The 14,667-nt window shown below is 36.0% G+C and overlaps 1 long non-coding RNA gene and 1 other non-coding gene across 3 annotated transcripts in view; both read left to right on the forward strand.

The window, feature by feature from the left end:
* The window catches only part of LOC138931087 (uncharacterized), a 187,448-nt gene that overhangs the window by 30,964 nt on the left and 141,817 nt on the right, over window positions 1-14,667 (forward strand). The gene's annotated exons all lie outside the window — the stretch shown is intronic.
* On the forward strand, window positions 3,970-4,041 carry TRNAC-ACA (transfer RNA cysteine (anticodon ACA)). Its single transcript has one exon. It is a non-coding gene; the product is annotated as a tRNA-Cys (tRNA).

The raw sequence follows: 14,667 nt of genomic DNA on the forward strand, positions 1-14,667 counted from the left end.
TACTTTGAAAAATTTAAATTTAGAAATAAAAGTTCTATATGCATATAATAGAGTTATATAGTTTTTTAAGTTTGTTTAAAAAAAAAAGAAAAAACCACGTCTTATTTCCCTTACCCCTTAATTTTCCATTCTCAGAGGTAACTAAATCACTTTGAACTTTGATCTTTTGATTACTTAGATCAATATATCTAAATAATATACTAGTATAGCTTTATTTTAAAGTTTTAGCCATTATCTATTAATTGCCCATTCTAGATGATGATTTAACGCTCCTTCATGTACATATCCTTCTTACCCCCATCTTGAATTCAGGTATGTTATATACATGCTCACTGCTGTTCCTTTCTGTTATCTTTATATATTTATATCATGATTTTAATTTTCTCACTATGCAGTGTTTGGTAAATTTTTTATTTAAATTTTTCGAAGTATAATTTATATAATATAAAATCCACTTTCTTTAGTTTACAGCTGGATGTGTTTTCACATTCCATAGTATAGACATCACTACAATCAAAATATGAAATTGTATCATAACCTAAAAAGTTTTCTTCATGCTCTTTTGAAGTCATCCTATTCCCTTATCCTTTAATAATTCAAGTACTCTTTGTTGAATATATGTATGGGTTTATTTCTAGATACCCTATTCTGTTCCCCTGATCCATGTGTCAATCATTTGGCTGATACTGCATAGTAAGTGTTGAAGTAAACATTGAAAATAGGTAGTGTCAGTGCTCTAGCTTTAATCTTGGTTTTTTTTTTTTTTCCTTCAAAATTGTTTTGGCTATCCTAGTTTCTTGGTTTTTCTTTAACTGCCGTAGAAATCCTCTGTGCTCTGCTAGTTCATACTTCTCTCCCTTCTAGACCCTGGCAACCATCGGTCTTTTTACTATCTCAGTGGTTTTATCTTTTTCAGAGTGTCAGATACTGGAATCATACAATATGTAGCCTCTTCATATTGGCTTCTTTCACTTAGTAATATGCATTTAAGGTTCTGCTTACTTTTTCATGGTTTGATAGCTCATTTCTTTTTAACACTGAATAAGATTTCATTTTCTCAATATACCAGTTTAGTTATTCATTCAATTACAGAAAGGCATCTCAGTTGCTTCCAAGTTTGGGCAATTAATGAATTAAAGCTCCTTCAAACATCAGTGTGCAGGTTTTTGTGGGAACATAAATTTTCAACTCCCTTGGGTAAATATCAAGAAACTTCATTGCTGATCATATTGGAAGAATATAGTTTTATAGAAATCTATGTGGATGTTTTGTAAGGTGGCTCTACCATTTTGCGTTTCTACTAGCAGTGAATGAAAAATTTTCTGTTGTGTGCAACTTTGCTAGCATTTGGTGTTATCAGTATTCTGGATTTTGATCATTCTTATAGGTGCATACTGGTTTCTCACTGTTACTTTAATTTGCATTTCTCTAATGACATGTGATGTGGAACATGTTTTTATAGGTTGTTTGCCTTCTCTATATCTTAGATGAGGTGTTTCTGTTCAAGCATTTTGCCCAGTTTTTAATTGGGTTATTTCTTTCCTTATTGTTTTCAACATATTTATACATTTTGGATGACAATATTATATCAGATATATCTTTTATAAACATTTCCTCCAGTCTTTGCCTTCTCTTTTCTCTTTTCTTTTTTTTAATATAAATTTATTTATTTTAATTGGAGATTAATTACTTCACAATATTGTATTGGTTTTGCCATACATCAACATGAATCCGCCACAGAAGTTTTTAATTTTAATGACGTCCAACTATGTTGTTGTTCAGCCGGCTCAGCTGTGTCCAACTCTTTGCCACCCCATGGACTGCAGCACAACAGGTTTCCCTGTCCTTCACTGTTTCCTGGAGTTTGCTAAAATTCATATCCATTGAGTCGGAGATGGTTATCTCATCCTGTTCCCCCCTTCTCCTCCTCCCTTCAATCTTGCCCAGCATCAAGGTCTTTTCCAGTGAATTGGCTATTCACATCAAGTGGCCAAAGTATTAGAGCTTCAGCATCCTTCCAATGAATATTCAGGGTTGTTTTCCTTTAGGGTTGACTGGTTTGATCTCCTTGCTGCCCAAGGGATTCTCAAGAGTCTTCTCCAGCATCACAGTTTGAAAGCGTCAATTCTTTGGTGCTCAACCTTCCTTATGGTCCAACTCTTACATCTACACATGACTACTGGAAAAACCATCAGCTCAGTTTAGTTGCTCAGTCGTGTCCAACTCTTTGTGACCCCATCAATTGCAGCACACCAGGCCTCCCTGTCCATCATCATCTTCTGGAGTTCACTCAAGTCATGTCCATTGAGTTGGTGATGCCATCCAGCCATCTCATCCTCTGTCGTCCCCTTCTCTTCCTGCCCCCAATCCCTCCCAGCATCAGAGTCTTTTCCAATGAGTCAACTCTTCGCATGAGGTGGCCAAAGTACTGGAATGTCTGTTCGCAAATGTCTCTGATTTTTAATATGCCGTCTAAGTTTATCACAGCTTTTTTCCAAGGAGCAAGCGTCTTTTCATTTCATGGCTGCAGTCACCGTCCACAGTGATTTTGAAGACCAAGAAAATAAAGTCTGACACTGTTTCCATTGTTTCCCTTTGTATTTGCCATCAAGTGATGGGACAGGAGACCATGATCTTAGTATTTTGAATGTTGCGTTTTAAGCCAGCTTTTTCACTCTCCTCTTTCACGTTCTTCAAGAGGCTCTTCAGTTCCTCTTCACTTTCTGCCATTAGGGTGGTGTCATTTGCATATCTGAGGTTATTGATATCCAGCAATCTTGATTCCAGCTTATGCTTCATCTAGTCTGGCATTTCACATGATGTACTCTGCATGTAAGTTAAATAAGCAAGGTGACAATATAGTCTTGATGTACTCCTTTCCCAATTTGGAACCAGTCTGTCTGATTCTAACTATTGCTTCTTGTCTTGCATACAGATTTCCCAGGAGGTGGATACGGTTGTCTGGTATTCCCATCTCTTTAAGAATTTTCCGCAGTTTGTTGTGATCCACACAGTCAAAGACTTTAGTATAGTCAATGAAGCAGAAGTATATGTTTTTCTGGAATTCTCTTGCTTTCTCTATGATCCAGTGGATGTTAGTAATTTGATCTTTGGTTCCTCTGCCTTTTCTAAATCTAGCTTGAACATCTGGAAGTTCTCAGTTCATGTGCTGTTGAAGCCTAGCTTGATGGATTTTGAGCATTACCTTGCTAGTACGTGAAATGAGCACAATCATGCTATAGGTTGAACATTTTTTAAAAATGTTGTGCAGTAGTTTGAAAGTCATTAAGACCTTTTTTGTACAGTTCTTCTCAGGACTTCCCTGGTGGCTCAGATGGTAAAGCATCTGTCTACAATGCGGGAGGCCCAGGTTTGATCCCTGGTTCAGGAAGATCCCCTGGAGAAGGAAATGGCAATCCACTCTAGTACTATTGCCTGGAAAATCCCATGGACAGAGGAGCTTGGTAGGCTGCAGTCCATGGGGTTGCAAGAGTTGGACATGACTGAGTGACTTCACTTTCACTTTCTGTGTATTCTTGCCACTTCTTCTTAATAACTTCTGCTTCTGTTAGGTCCATACTGTTGCATGAGATGTTCTCTTGGTATCTGTAAATTTTCTTGAAGAGATCTCTAGTCTTCCCCTTCTATTGTTTTCTTTTATTTATTTGCATTGTTCCCTTAAGAAGGCTTTCTTATCTCTCCTTGTTGTAAGGGATTAGCTCTGATAGAGTGCCTGAAGAACTATGGACGGAGGTTCATATAGGAGGAGATACTGAAGCCATTCCTGAGTCCAACTTATCTATTATTTTTTCATGAATCTTGCCTGTGATATTGTATCTAGAAAGTCATCACCATATCCAGGATCATCTAGACTCTCTCCTGTTTCCTTAGAAGAATTTCATAGCCTTACCTGTATTTTATATTTATGTTTATGATCTATTTGGTGAATTTTTGTAAAGAGTGGTGGCTTTCCTGGTGGCTCAGATGGTAAAGCGTCTGCCTACAATGCAGGAGACCCGGGTTCAATCCCTGGGTTGGAAAGATCTCCTGAAGAAGGAAATGGCAACCTACTCCAATATTCTTGCCTGGAAAATCTCATGGATGGAGGAGCCTGGTAGGCTACAGTCCATGGGGTCACAAAGAGTCAGACAAGACTGAGTGACTTCACTTTCACTTTTCACTTGTAAAGAGTGTAAAGTCTGTGTCTAGATTCATTTTATTGCATGTGGATTTCCAATTGTCTGTCCCATTTATTGATAAGACTTTTTTTCTCTTCTGTTGTCTTTACTTCTTTGTCAGAGATCAGTTGACTGAATCATGTGGGTCTAGTTTTGGGCTTACACCCTGTATTCTGTTCTACTGACCTGTTTGTCTATTCTTTCATCAGTAGTGCAGTGTCTCAATTACTATAGCTTTACAGTAAGTCTTTAGTTAGAGTGTCTGTCCCATTACCTTGTTCTTCAGTATTGTGCTGCCTATTTTGGATCTTTTGCCTCTCTATATAAAATTTAAAGTCAGTATTTGATATCCACAAAATAATTTGCTGAAATTTTGATTTGGATTCGATTGAGTCTGTTTGTTGCTGGTAAATTTGAGGTTCTTTCTTCCTCTAGTAAGAATTCAGAGAAGAAGCAGAGATTTTGAGAAAGTATAGTAGAAGTTGATTTAAGCATGAATAAGCTCTCAGAGTGGGCTGGCAGGTCTTGGCCTCTTTGGCAAGTGGGTTATGAGGGGCAAAGAAATGAAGGGGCGGAATTTTCATTCCAGCTCCATTTTCCCGACGGCAGGAGGGATTTTTTCCTTCATTTAGCTTATTTCCAAAGTATGGTGTTGGTGCAAGATGAGTACTTATGTATACGGCTAATGGTATCATTATGAAAATAGGAGAACAATGAGAAAAAGTTTGCATTTGGACTCAGGAGATTCCTGCCTTTCCCCACCTTTTTTGTCTACTACTGGGACCCTAATCATCCAATTTCCGGTCATTCTGAAGGTTCCTGCTTTTCTTTGTCTGTCTGTGGACCCCTGCGGTTTACAAGATGCACGATTTCCTGCCATCTGGCCCCTGCCCCCATTTCTCTGCTCATACCTAGCTACCTGCCTGCTGTAACATTCATTGAGTTTGAAATAACTGGCACGTTGACGATATTTACTCTCCCTCTCCATACACATGAAATGTAACTCTGCTTATTTAGTTGATTTCTATTATCAGAATTTTGTAGTTTTCCTCATATAGATCCTATACATATTTAGATTTATATCCTTATTTTGAGGAGTGCAAATGTAAACATTACTGTGTTTTTAACCTCAAATTCCACTTCTTTATTGCTGGTATATAAGAAGGCGATTGACTTTTGTATATTAACCTTGTATCCTGCAACCTTGGTGTAATTACTAGGTCCAAGTTTTTAAAATTTATTTATTTTTTGGGCGTTAATTCTTTAGGATTTTCTATATGGCTGGGCATGTCCTCTCCAAACAAAGTTATATTTCTTCCTTCCCAATCTGTATTCCTTTTACTTCCTTTGTTAAAATCTTTTTTTGTTGTTGTTACATTAACTAGAACTACCAGTGCTGTGCTGAAAAGGAATGGTGAGAGGGGCCTTCCTTGACTTCTTATTGATTGTTGTGGAAATTCTTCTAGTTTCACACCATTAACTGTATTATTATTATTATTATTATTATTATTTTTGGTAGATGCTCTTTATCAAGTTGAGGAAGTCCTATAATCCTAGTTTGCTCAGAGTTTTTATCATGAATGGATATTGGGTTTTGTTGGATGCTTTTTCTTTATCTGTTGATATGATCATGTGATTTTTCTTTAGTTGTTGATGCAGTGGTTTACGTTCATTGATTTTTCTAACATTGAATTAGTCTTGCATACCTGGAATAAACCCCACTTTGTTATGGTGCATGTGAAAAAAGTGAAAGTGTTAGTCACTCAATAATGGCCAATTCTTTGCAACCTCATGGACTGTAGTCCGCCAGGCTCCTCTGTCCATCAAATTCTACAGGCAAGAACACTGGAGTGAGTAGCCATTCCCTTCTCCAGGGGATCTTGTCAACCAGGGAATCGAATTTGGGTCTCCTGTATTACAAGCAGTTTCTTTAGCATCTGAGCCACCAGGGAAGTCCCTTATGGTGTATAATTCTTGTCTTATTTTGTTGGATTCAAAATGCTAATTTGTTGAGGATATGTGTATCTACATTAATGAGAGATGTTGGTGTATGGTTTTCTTGTAATGTCTTTGTTTTTGGTATTAGGATAATGTTGGCCTCCATAGAATGAGGAAATACTGCCTCTGCTTCTATCTTCTGGAAGAAATTGTAGAGAATTGGTATAATATCTTAAATGTTTGATTAAGTTCACCAGTGAACTCATCTGAACTTGGTGCTTTCTGTTTTAGAAGGCTATTAATTATTGATTCCATTTCTTTAATAGATATAGGCCTAATGAAATTGTCTATTTTTTCTTGTATCAGTTTTGGCAGATTGTTTCTTTTAAGAAATTGGTCTGTTTCATCTAGATTATCAAGTTTGTAGTTATAATTACTCATACTGTTGCAGGAAGGGAGCCCCTTCCAGGGCCTGAAACTGGGCTCTTGTCTAACACTGGGAAATGAATTGTCCGAGGAGACACATGTGCTTACAAAGCAAGAGATTTTACTGGGAAAGGGCGCCTGGGTGGAGAGCAGGAGGGTAAGGGAAACCAGGAGAACTGTTTTGTCACATGGCTTGCAGTCTTGGGTTTTATGGTGGTAGGATTAGTTTCTGGGTTGTCTTTAGCCAATCATTCTGACTCAGAGTCCTTCCTGTTGGTGCACGCCTTGTTCAGCCAAGACGGATGCCAGAGAGGAGGATTCTGGGAGGTGGTTGGACATGTGGTGTCTCCTTTTGACCTTTCCCAAACTCTGCCTGTTGGTGGAGGCTTATTAGTTCCATGTTCCTTACCAGAACCTCCTGTTATAAAACAAGTCATGCAAATGGTTACTATGATGCCTGGCCAGAGCAGGCGGTTTCAGTCAGTGTGCTTCCCCCTAAGAATACTTTTCTCTTATCCTCTTAATGTCCATGGAATCTGTAGTGATGCCCACCCCCGCATTCATTTCTGATACTAGTAATTAGTGTCTTCTCTTTTTTTTAATTCATAGTTATCTTTGCTGGAGGCTTATTGATTTTTTTGCTATTTTGAAAATATCAGCTTTAGGTTTTACTGATTTTGTCTGTTTGCTATTTTTAATTTGATTTCTGCTGTGTTCTTCTTTTTTAAGGTTAATTTGAATTTAATTTGTTCTTCTTTTCTAGTTTCCTAAAGTGAAAGCTTAAATTTTTGGTTTTAGATTTTTATTTGTTTCTAATATATGCATTCAATATATAAATTTCCCTTTAAGCACTGTGTACACTGTATCCTGCAACTTTTTAACAAATTGTATTTTTATTTTCATTTAGCTCAAAATTTAAATTCTCTTGAGATTTCTTCCTTGATCCATGTGCTACTTAGAAGTGTGTTATTTAAAATAATCTATGTCCAATGCAGGATACAGCATGCTTGGGGCTGGTGCAGGGGGATGACCCAAAGAGATGTTATGGGGAGGGAGGTGGGAGGGGGGTTCATGTTTGGGAACACATGTACACCCGTGGTGGATTCATGTCAATGTATAGCAAAACCAATACAGTATTGTAAAGTAAAATAAAGTAAAACTAAAAAATTAAAAAAAAAAAAAACCATGTATTTGGGAATTTCTGAGTTTTCTTTTAGTTATCAATCTAGTTTAATTTTACTGTAGTCTGAGAGCATATGTACAGACCTCAGAAGGGCTATTCTTACCTATCTCTTTTCCTGGTTCTCTATGGTAAACTTATAACTGATGTTCTTTCAGTGTGTTGCTCTCATGCAGTTACCAGTCTCTTAATTGCTTACCACCAAAATTTCTATTCTTTTTAAGAGTACTTTTTGGATTCAACTTTCCCCCAGCTTGTTCCAAATTCACTTGGTTCCCTTGGTGATACCTCTGTGCTCTTTATTATAGCCTATTCCTACCCCTTGGCAAAACCTCTGCACTGCTGATCTGGAGCTGAGGATAGGGGAAGTGGCTTGCTTTTCTGAGTGACACACCTACTTAGTGAGCAGGGGTGCTTACCTAGGGTAGTAGCCTCTGGTTTTCCTAAACGATTGTCACCCTTTAGGTAAATTTTCCCTTTGTGCTGTGTCTTTGAGGTCTCTTTCCATTTTATTGTCCTACTGTTATCTGCAAAAGTACCTTAAAAAAATCTACAAAAAGATTCCTGAGATTTTGAATGGGATGACATTGAATCTATAGATGAGATTGGGTAGATTTGATAACTTACTAAATCTTCTGATTCATAGACATGGTATTTCTCCCTATTTATCTAAATCTTCTTTGATTACTTCATTAATATTTTGTTGTTTTTAACATACAGATGCTGTACACATTTATATTAAGAACTTCAGTTTTTGGATGGTATTATAAATTGTGTTATTTTTATTTTTTTCTTTATTTTAAACTTCTAATATTTGTAGCTCTATATAGGAATGTAATCGACTTTTGTTTATTGACCTGATATTCTTCAACCTTGCTAAATTCACTTTTTAATTATAAGGCATGGGTGGTTTTTTTTTTTTTTTTCTTTTTTGGTAGATTATTTGAGATTTTCTAGATGGACACATTTTTTCTGCAGATAAAGAAATAAAGGCCTTTAAAATTTCTTCTGTTTCAACATGTGTGTCTTATAATTGTTTTTCTTGCTTTATTGATCTGATAGACCTTCCAATACAATGTTTAGTGGGTTAGAGAGGAAGGGCATACTTTCCTTCTTTCCTGTATCTGTTAGCTGTAGGTCTTATATAGATGCCCTTTATTTGGTTAAGCACTTCCCATTCTGTTTATAGTTTTGTGAGTGTTTTACCATGAAAATATGAATTTTTCAAGTTTCTTTTTCTAAATTTATAGAGAAAACTGCATGGTCTTTCTTATTTATTTATTTATTTTAAAATATTTGTTTCTTTACACTAGGTCTTACTTGCAGCATGCAGGATCTTTAGTTGCAGTGTGTGATCTTTAGTCGCAGCATGTGGGATCTAGTTCCCTGACCAGGGATGAAACCTAGGCCCTCTGCATTGTACGCATGGATTCCTAGCCATTGGAGCACTACAGAAGTCCCCCTGTTCTTTATTTAAATTGTTGATATGGAATTTCATTGATTTTTGAATGTTGAACGAACTTTACATTCCTGAGATGAAACCCACTTGATTGTGATATTTTTAAATACTACTGGATTTGATCTGCTAACATTTTGTGACAGTTTTTATATCTGTATGTTCATTAGAGATATTGATTTGTAATTTTCTGATGATGTTTCTCTCCAGATTTGTGAACAGGGTAGTAGTATTGGCTTCATATTTGGATCCTGCTCACTCCTTCTCTTTTTAATGGAATTGATTGTGTGGAATTGGTGTTATTTCTTCCTTGATAGGTAGAATTTACCAATGAAACCATCTCGGCCTGGATTTTTCACCTTTAGTAGGTTATTAACTTCCCAGTCCAATTTATTTACAAGATATAGGGCTATTCAGATTTTCCTGAGCAAGTTTTGGTAGTCTCCATCTTTCAAATAATTATTCCATTTCATGTAATTTATCAAATTCATAAGAATGAATTGTTTGTAGTATTACTTTATTTTCCTTATAAAGTCTTTGGCATTATTTGTAATACTGATTGTTTATAATTTCTTTCTCTTCTGTGGTTTCTTTCTTGTTTATTTTGGTCAGCCAACCCTGGGCACAGTTGAAAATATATGTATAACTTATAGACGAGTTGTCTATATCTGCGAATCTGTGAATTCAACCAATTGTGGATCATGTAGTATTGTTGTATTTACTCTTGGAAAACAACTTTGTTGCTTTCTGAAGATTTATTTGTTGTTTATTTTTGGCTGCATTGGGCCTTTGTTACTTCGCGTGGACTTTGTCTAGTTGCGATGGGCAGAGTCTACTCTAGTTGTGATGTGTGGGCTTCTCATTGCTATGGCTTTTTTTGTTGTGGAGCTCAGGCTCTAGGGTGCATAGACTTTAGTAAAATTGTGGCACATGAGCTCAGTAGTTGTGGCGAGGCATGGAATTAGTTGCCTCAGCATGTGGAATCTTCCTGGACCAGGGATCTAACCTGTGTCCCCTGAATTGACTGGTGGACTCAGCTTTCCCAATAGTTCAGTTGGTAAAGAATCTGCCTGCAATGCAGGAGACCCCAGTTCGATTCCTGAGTGGGGAAGATCCACTGGAGAAGATCCATAGGCTACCTACTCCAGTATTCTTGGGCTTCCCTTGTGGCTCAGCTGGTAAAGAATCCACCTGCAATGCGGGAGACCTGGATTTGATCCCTGGGTTGGGAAGATCCCTTGGAGAAGGGAAGGGCTACCCACTCCAGTGTTCTGGCCTGGAGAATTCCATGGGGTCGCAAAGAGTTGGACACGACTCTTTGAGCGACTTTCACTTTCACTTCTTAACCACTGGAACACTAGGGAAGTCTGAAAAAAACTTTGTATAAGTGGAGCCATGCAGTTGAAACCTGTGTTATTCAAGGTTTTTAATGAACCAACTTTCGGTTTTATTGATTTTTTTTTTTGTGTGTGTGTTTTCGTTTTTATATCTGTTCTAGATTTTACTATTTTCTTCCTTTTGCTTGCTAAATTTATTTGCTCTTCTTTCTCTAGTTTCTTTAATACAAACTTTGGTTTTGGATTTTAGGTCTTTATTATTTTCCAGTATAGGTATTTAGTGCTGTGAAGTGAAATGAAGTGAAGTGAAAATCACTCAGTCATGTCCGACTCTTTGCGACCCCATGGACTATACAGTTCATGGAATTCTCGAGGCCAGAATACTGGAGTGGGTAGCCTTTCCCTTCTCCAGGGGATCCTCCCAACCCAGGAATTGAACTGGGGTTTCCTGCATTACAGATGGATATTTTACTAACTGAACTATCAGGGAAGCCCCTTTCTATTAGCACTGCTTTAGCCGCATCCCACAGATTTTTATGTATTATATTTTCATTGTCTTTTAGTTCAGTGTCTTCAGTTTTAATTTTCCTAGAGATTTTCTCTTTGATCTCTGTTATTTAGACATTTGTTGTTTAATTTCCATTTATTTGGGAATTTTCCAGATGTGTCTCTGTTGTTAATTTCTAGATTGATTTTATGTTCTAGAATGCCCTTTATATTACTATTTTTTAAATTCAGTGAGATTTGTTTTATAGATCAGAACATGATCTGGCTTTATCAGTATTAAACATATGTATTTTAGAAGAATATGTATTTTGTTGTGTTGTTTGGTGTGTTCTATAATTATATCAAGTTGGTTGATAGTTTTGTTCAGGCCTTCCATATTTTTTCTGGTTTTCTGACTGTATTAACTTTTGAGAGAGCAATTTTGGCTACATTAGGGCTTAATTGTGGCACAGGGGATCTTCGAGAGAGAGCAATGTTGAAATGTCAAAATACTTTTGAATTTTTTTTTCCTTTCACACCTATCATTTATTGTCTTCTGTATTTTTAAAATCTTGTTGGGTGCATATGCATATGGAGTTATTATATCTTTTGAGAGATGTCATTCCTTTATCTTTCCATATCCTCCAGTAAGTTGGTGGTTGGGTTTTTGTGTGTGTGCTCAATTGCTCAGTCATGTCCGACTCTTTGCGACCCTGTGAACTGTCACCTGTGAGGCTTCTCTGTCCATGGGGATTCTCCAAGCAAGAATACTGGAGTGGGTTGCCATGCCCTCCTCCAGAGGATCTTCCTAATCCAGGGATCGAACCCAGGTCTCCCAGACTGCAGGCAGATTCTTTACCATCTGAGCCACCTTTTAAGTCAAATAATTAGAGTAAATAGATACATGGCATGGCTATCCATATGACAACGTCCATCTTTCAGTGTTATACCATTCCAATTTTAAAAATTGACTTTTTTTTGAGATAAAACTTACATACCATTTAATTTGATCATTTAAAGTATACAATTAAATATTTTTATTAAATTTAATGAGTTCTGCAAGCATTACCCTAATTCCTTTTTATAACATTTTCACTATCCCAGTAGCATTCCTCATATTAGTTTAAATTTAATTTCTGTTCCTACCTCTAACTACTGGCAAACACTAATCTACTTTTGCTTCTGTAGATTTGCCTTTTGTGGACCTTTTATACAACTGGAATAATATAATATGTAATGTTTGTATTTGATTTCTTTCACATAGATTATTTAAAAATTCATCTGTATTTTTATATGTATCAACATTTCACTTGTTTGTAAATACAATTCAGTTGTATGAGTATACCAGTTTTTGCTTCTGCATTAAACACTTGTGAGTTTAGATTGTTTCTATTTTACTGGCTGTTGTAGATTATGCTTCTGTGAGCATTCACATGGAAATCTTTGTGTGGGGATATTTTCACTTCTCATGAATTTTAGGATCATATTGGATAATTTAACTTTTTAAGGAATTTCCAAATTCTTTTTCAAATTAACCTTAATATTACATTCCCACCAGCAGTGTGGTATGGTTAATGATTTTTACATTTTTCTCTACATATGTTACTGCATTCTGTTGTAGTAAAATTGCATCTCATTGTACTTTAAATTTGCATTTTCTTAACGACTAATGAATTATGGAATATTTTCTTTTTTATTTTTTTGCTCCACCCTGCTGCTTGCCAAATCTTAGTTCCCTGACCAGCGATTGAATCTGTGCCCTTGGCAGTGAAAGTGAGGAGTCCTATCCACTGGACTACCAGGGAATTCCCTCCATGTTTTTATCAGCCTTTTATATATCTTTTTTTGATGGAATGTCTGTTTAAATATTTTGTCAAGTTTTTAAGTAGATTGTTTCCCTTCTCATTGAGTTATTATAACTTTTGGTATAATTTGGATATTAAACTCTTAGCAGATAAGTGATTTGCAAGTAAAGTTGACCCTTGAACAGTGCAAGGGTTAGGGGCACCAATCCTCCAGGCAGTTGAAAATCCACATATTAACTTTTGATTCCTCAAGAACTTAACCAAAAGCCTTACCTATATCATAAACAGTTAACACATATTTTGTATGATATATGTGCTACATACTTATTTTTACAATAAAGTAAGCTAAAAGAAAGAAAATGTTATTAAGAAAATCATAAGGAAAATACATTTATGGTATTCTATTGTATTTATTGAGACCATAAGCGTATGTCATCTGTTTACAAGATTTCTATCAGTATCTCCATCAGTATTGTACTGACGTGCCAAGTCGCTTCAGTCATATCTGACTTTGCAGCCCTATGGACTGTAGCCTGCCAGGCTTTTCTGTCCATGGGGATTCTCCAGGTAAGAATCCTGGAGTGGGTTGCCATGCCCTCTTCCATATTACTGATAATAGATACCAAAAATGAAAACATAATGTAAAAATAAAAGTTAATATATATTTACAAGTATAATGATTCATGCATTGACAGTGAAGAAGCAGCGGTATGGTTGCTTTATGGTAGCCTAGTGTAATCGATATGATAACCTATATTATACTGAATGAAGTGTTATTAAAACTTAATGGAGTACTATATTATACTGAATGAAGTGTTATTAAAACTTAATGGAGTACAGTATTACAGTCATTCATATTACAGTCATATTCATATTACAGTCATTCATAATACAGTATTGGAAACATTGTTGCATTTAAATACACCTCTGATGGCAAAAAGAGATGCACATTTTCTCTAATTATTAATATAAGAGAGACAAGTATACTGATTAGTGATGTAGTTCTTTAAAGCAAAGTTATGAAACTAATCAAACTAACCCTCAAATGTAGAACTAATAAGCAAGAATAAGAAGGATGCAGGATATATTTTGAATATACAAAAGTCAATAATTTGCTTACATACCAGGAATGAACAATTGGAATTTTTAATAAAAAAAAATTCCCATTTCCAGAGACATCCTTGATAGTCCAGTGGCTAAGACTCCACACTTCCAATGCAGGGGGCCTTGGGTTGATCTTTGCTTGGGGAACCAGATCCCACATGCCACAACTAAGAGTTTGCCTGCTGCAACAAGGATCGAAGATCCTGCATGCCACAACTAAGACCCAGTGCAGCCAAATAAATTTTAAAAAATACCATTTCCAGTTGCACCAAACAAAAATGTAGTACTTAGGTATAAATCTAACAAAATATGTACAGGATCTGTTGATGAAAAACCAGAAAATACTAAGGAAAGAGATCAAATAAGATCTAAATAAATGGAGAGATACTTTCTGTTCATGGTTTGGAAAACTCAATATTGTTAAAATGTCAAATTTTTCTACCTTGAGCTATAGAGTCAATGTAATTTGCATCAAAATTCCACCAAAATATTTTGTTGATAAGTTGACTAAACCTTTTATGGAAAGGCTAATTATCTATAACAGGTAACAGTGCAGAAGCACAAAGTTGGTTTCGATACCACTTGGTTTAAAAACTTACTGTATATATAAAGCTGTAGTTATGACAGCAGCATGTAGCTATTAAGAGGATAGGCACATGCATCAATAGAATAGAATAGACGACTAAGAAATAATCCATACAATATAGCAAACTAATCTTTGAGAAAGGCAGAAAAGCTGTAAAATGGTAAAAGGATA

Source organism: Ovis canadensis, chromosome X, assembly GCF_042477335.2.
Source record: "Ovis canadensis isolate MfBH-ARS-UI-01 breed Bighorn chromosome X, ARS-UI_OviCan_v2, whole genome shotgun sequence".
In the NCBI taxonomy this organism is placed as follows: domain Eukaryota; kingdom Metazoa; phylum Chordata; class Mammalia; order Artiodactyla; family Bovidae; genus Ovis; species Ovis canadensis.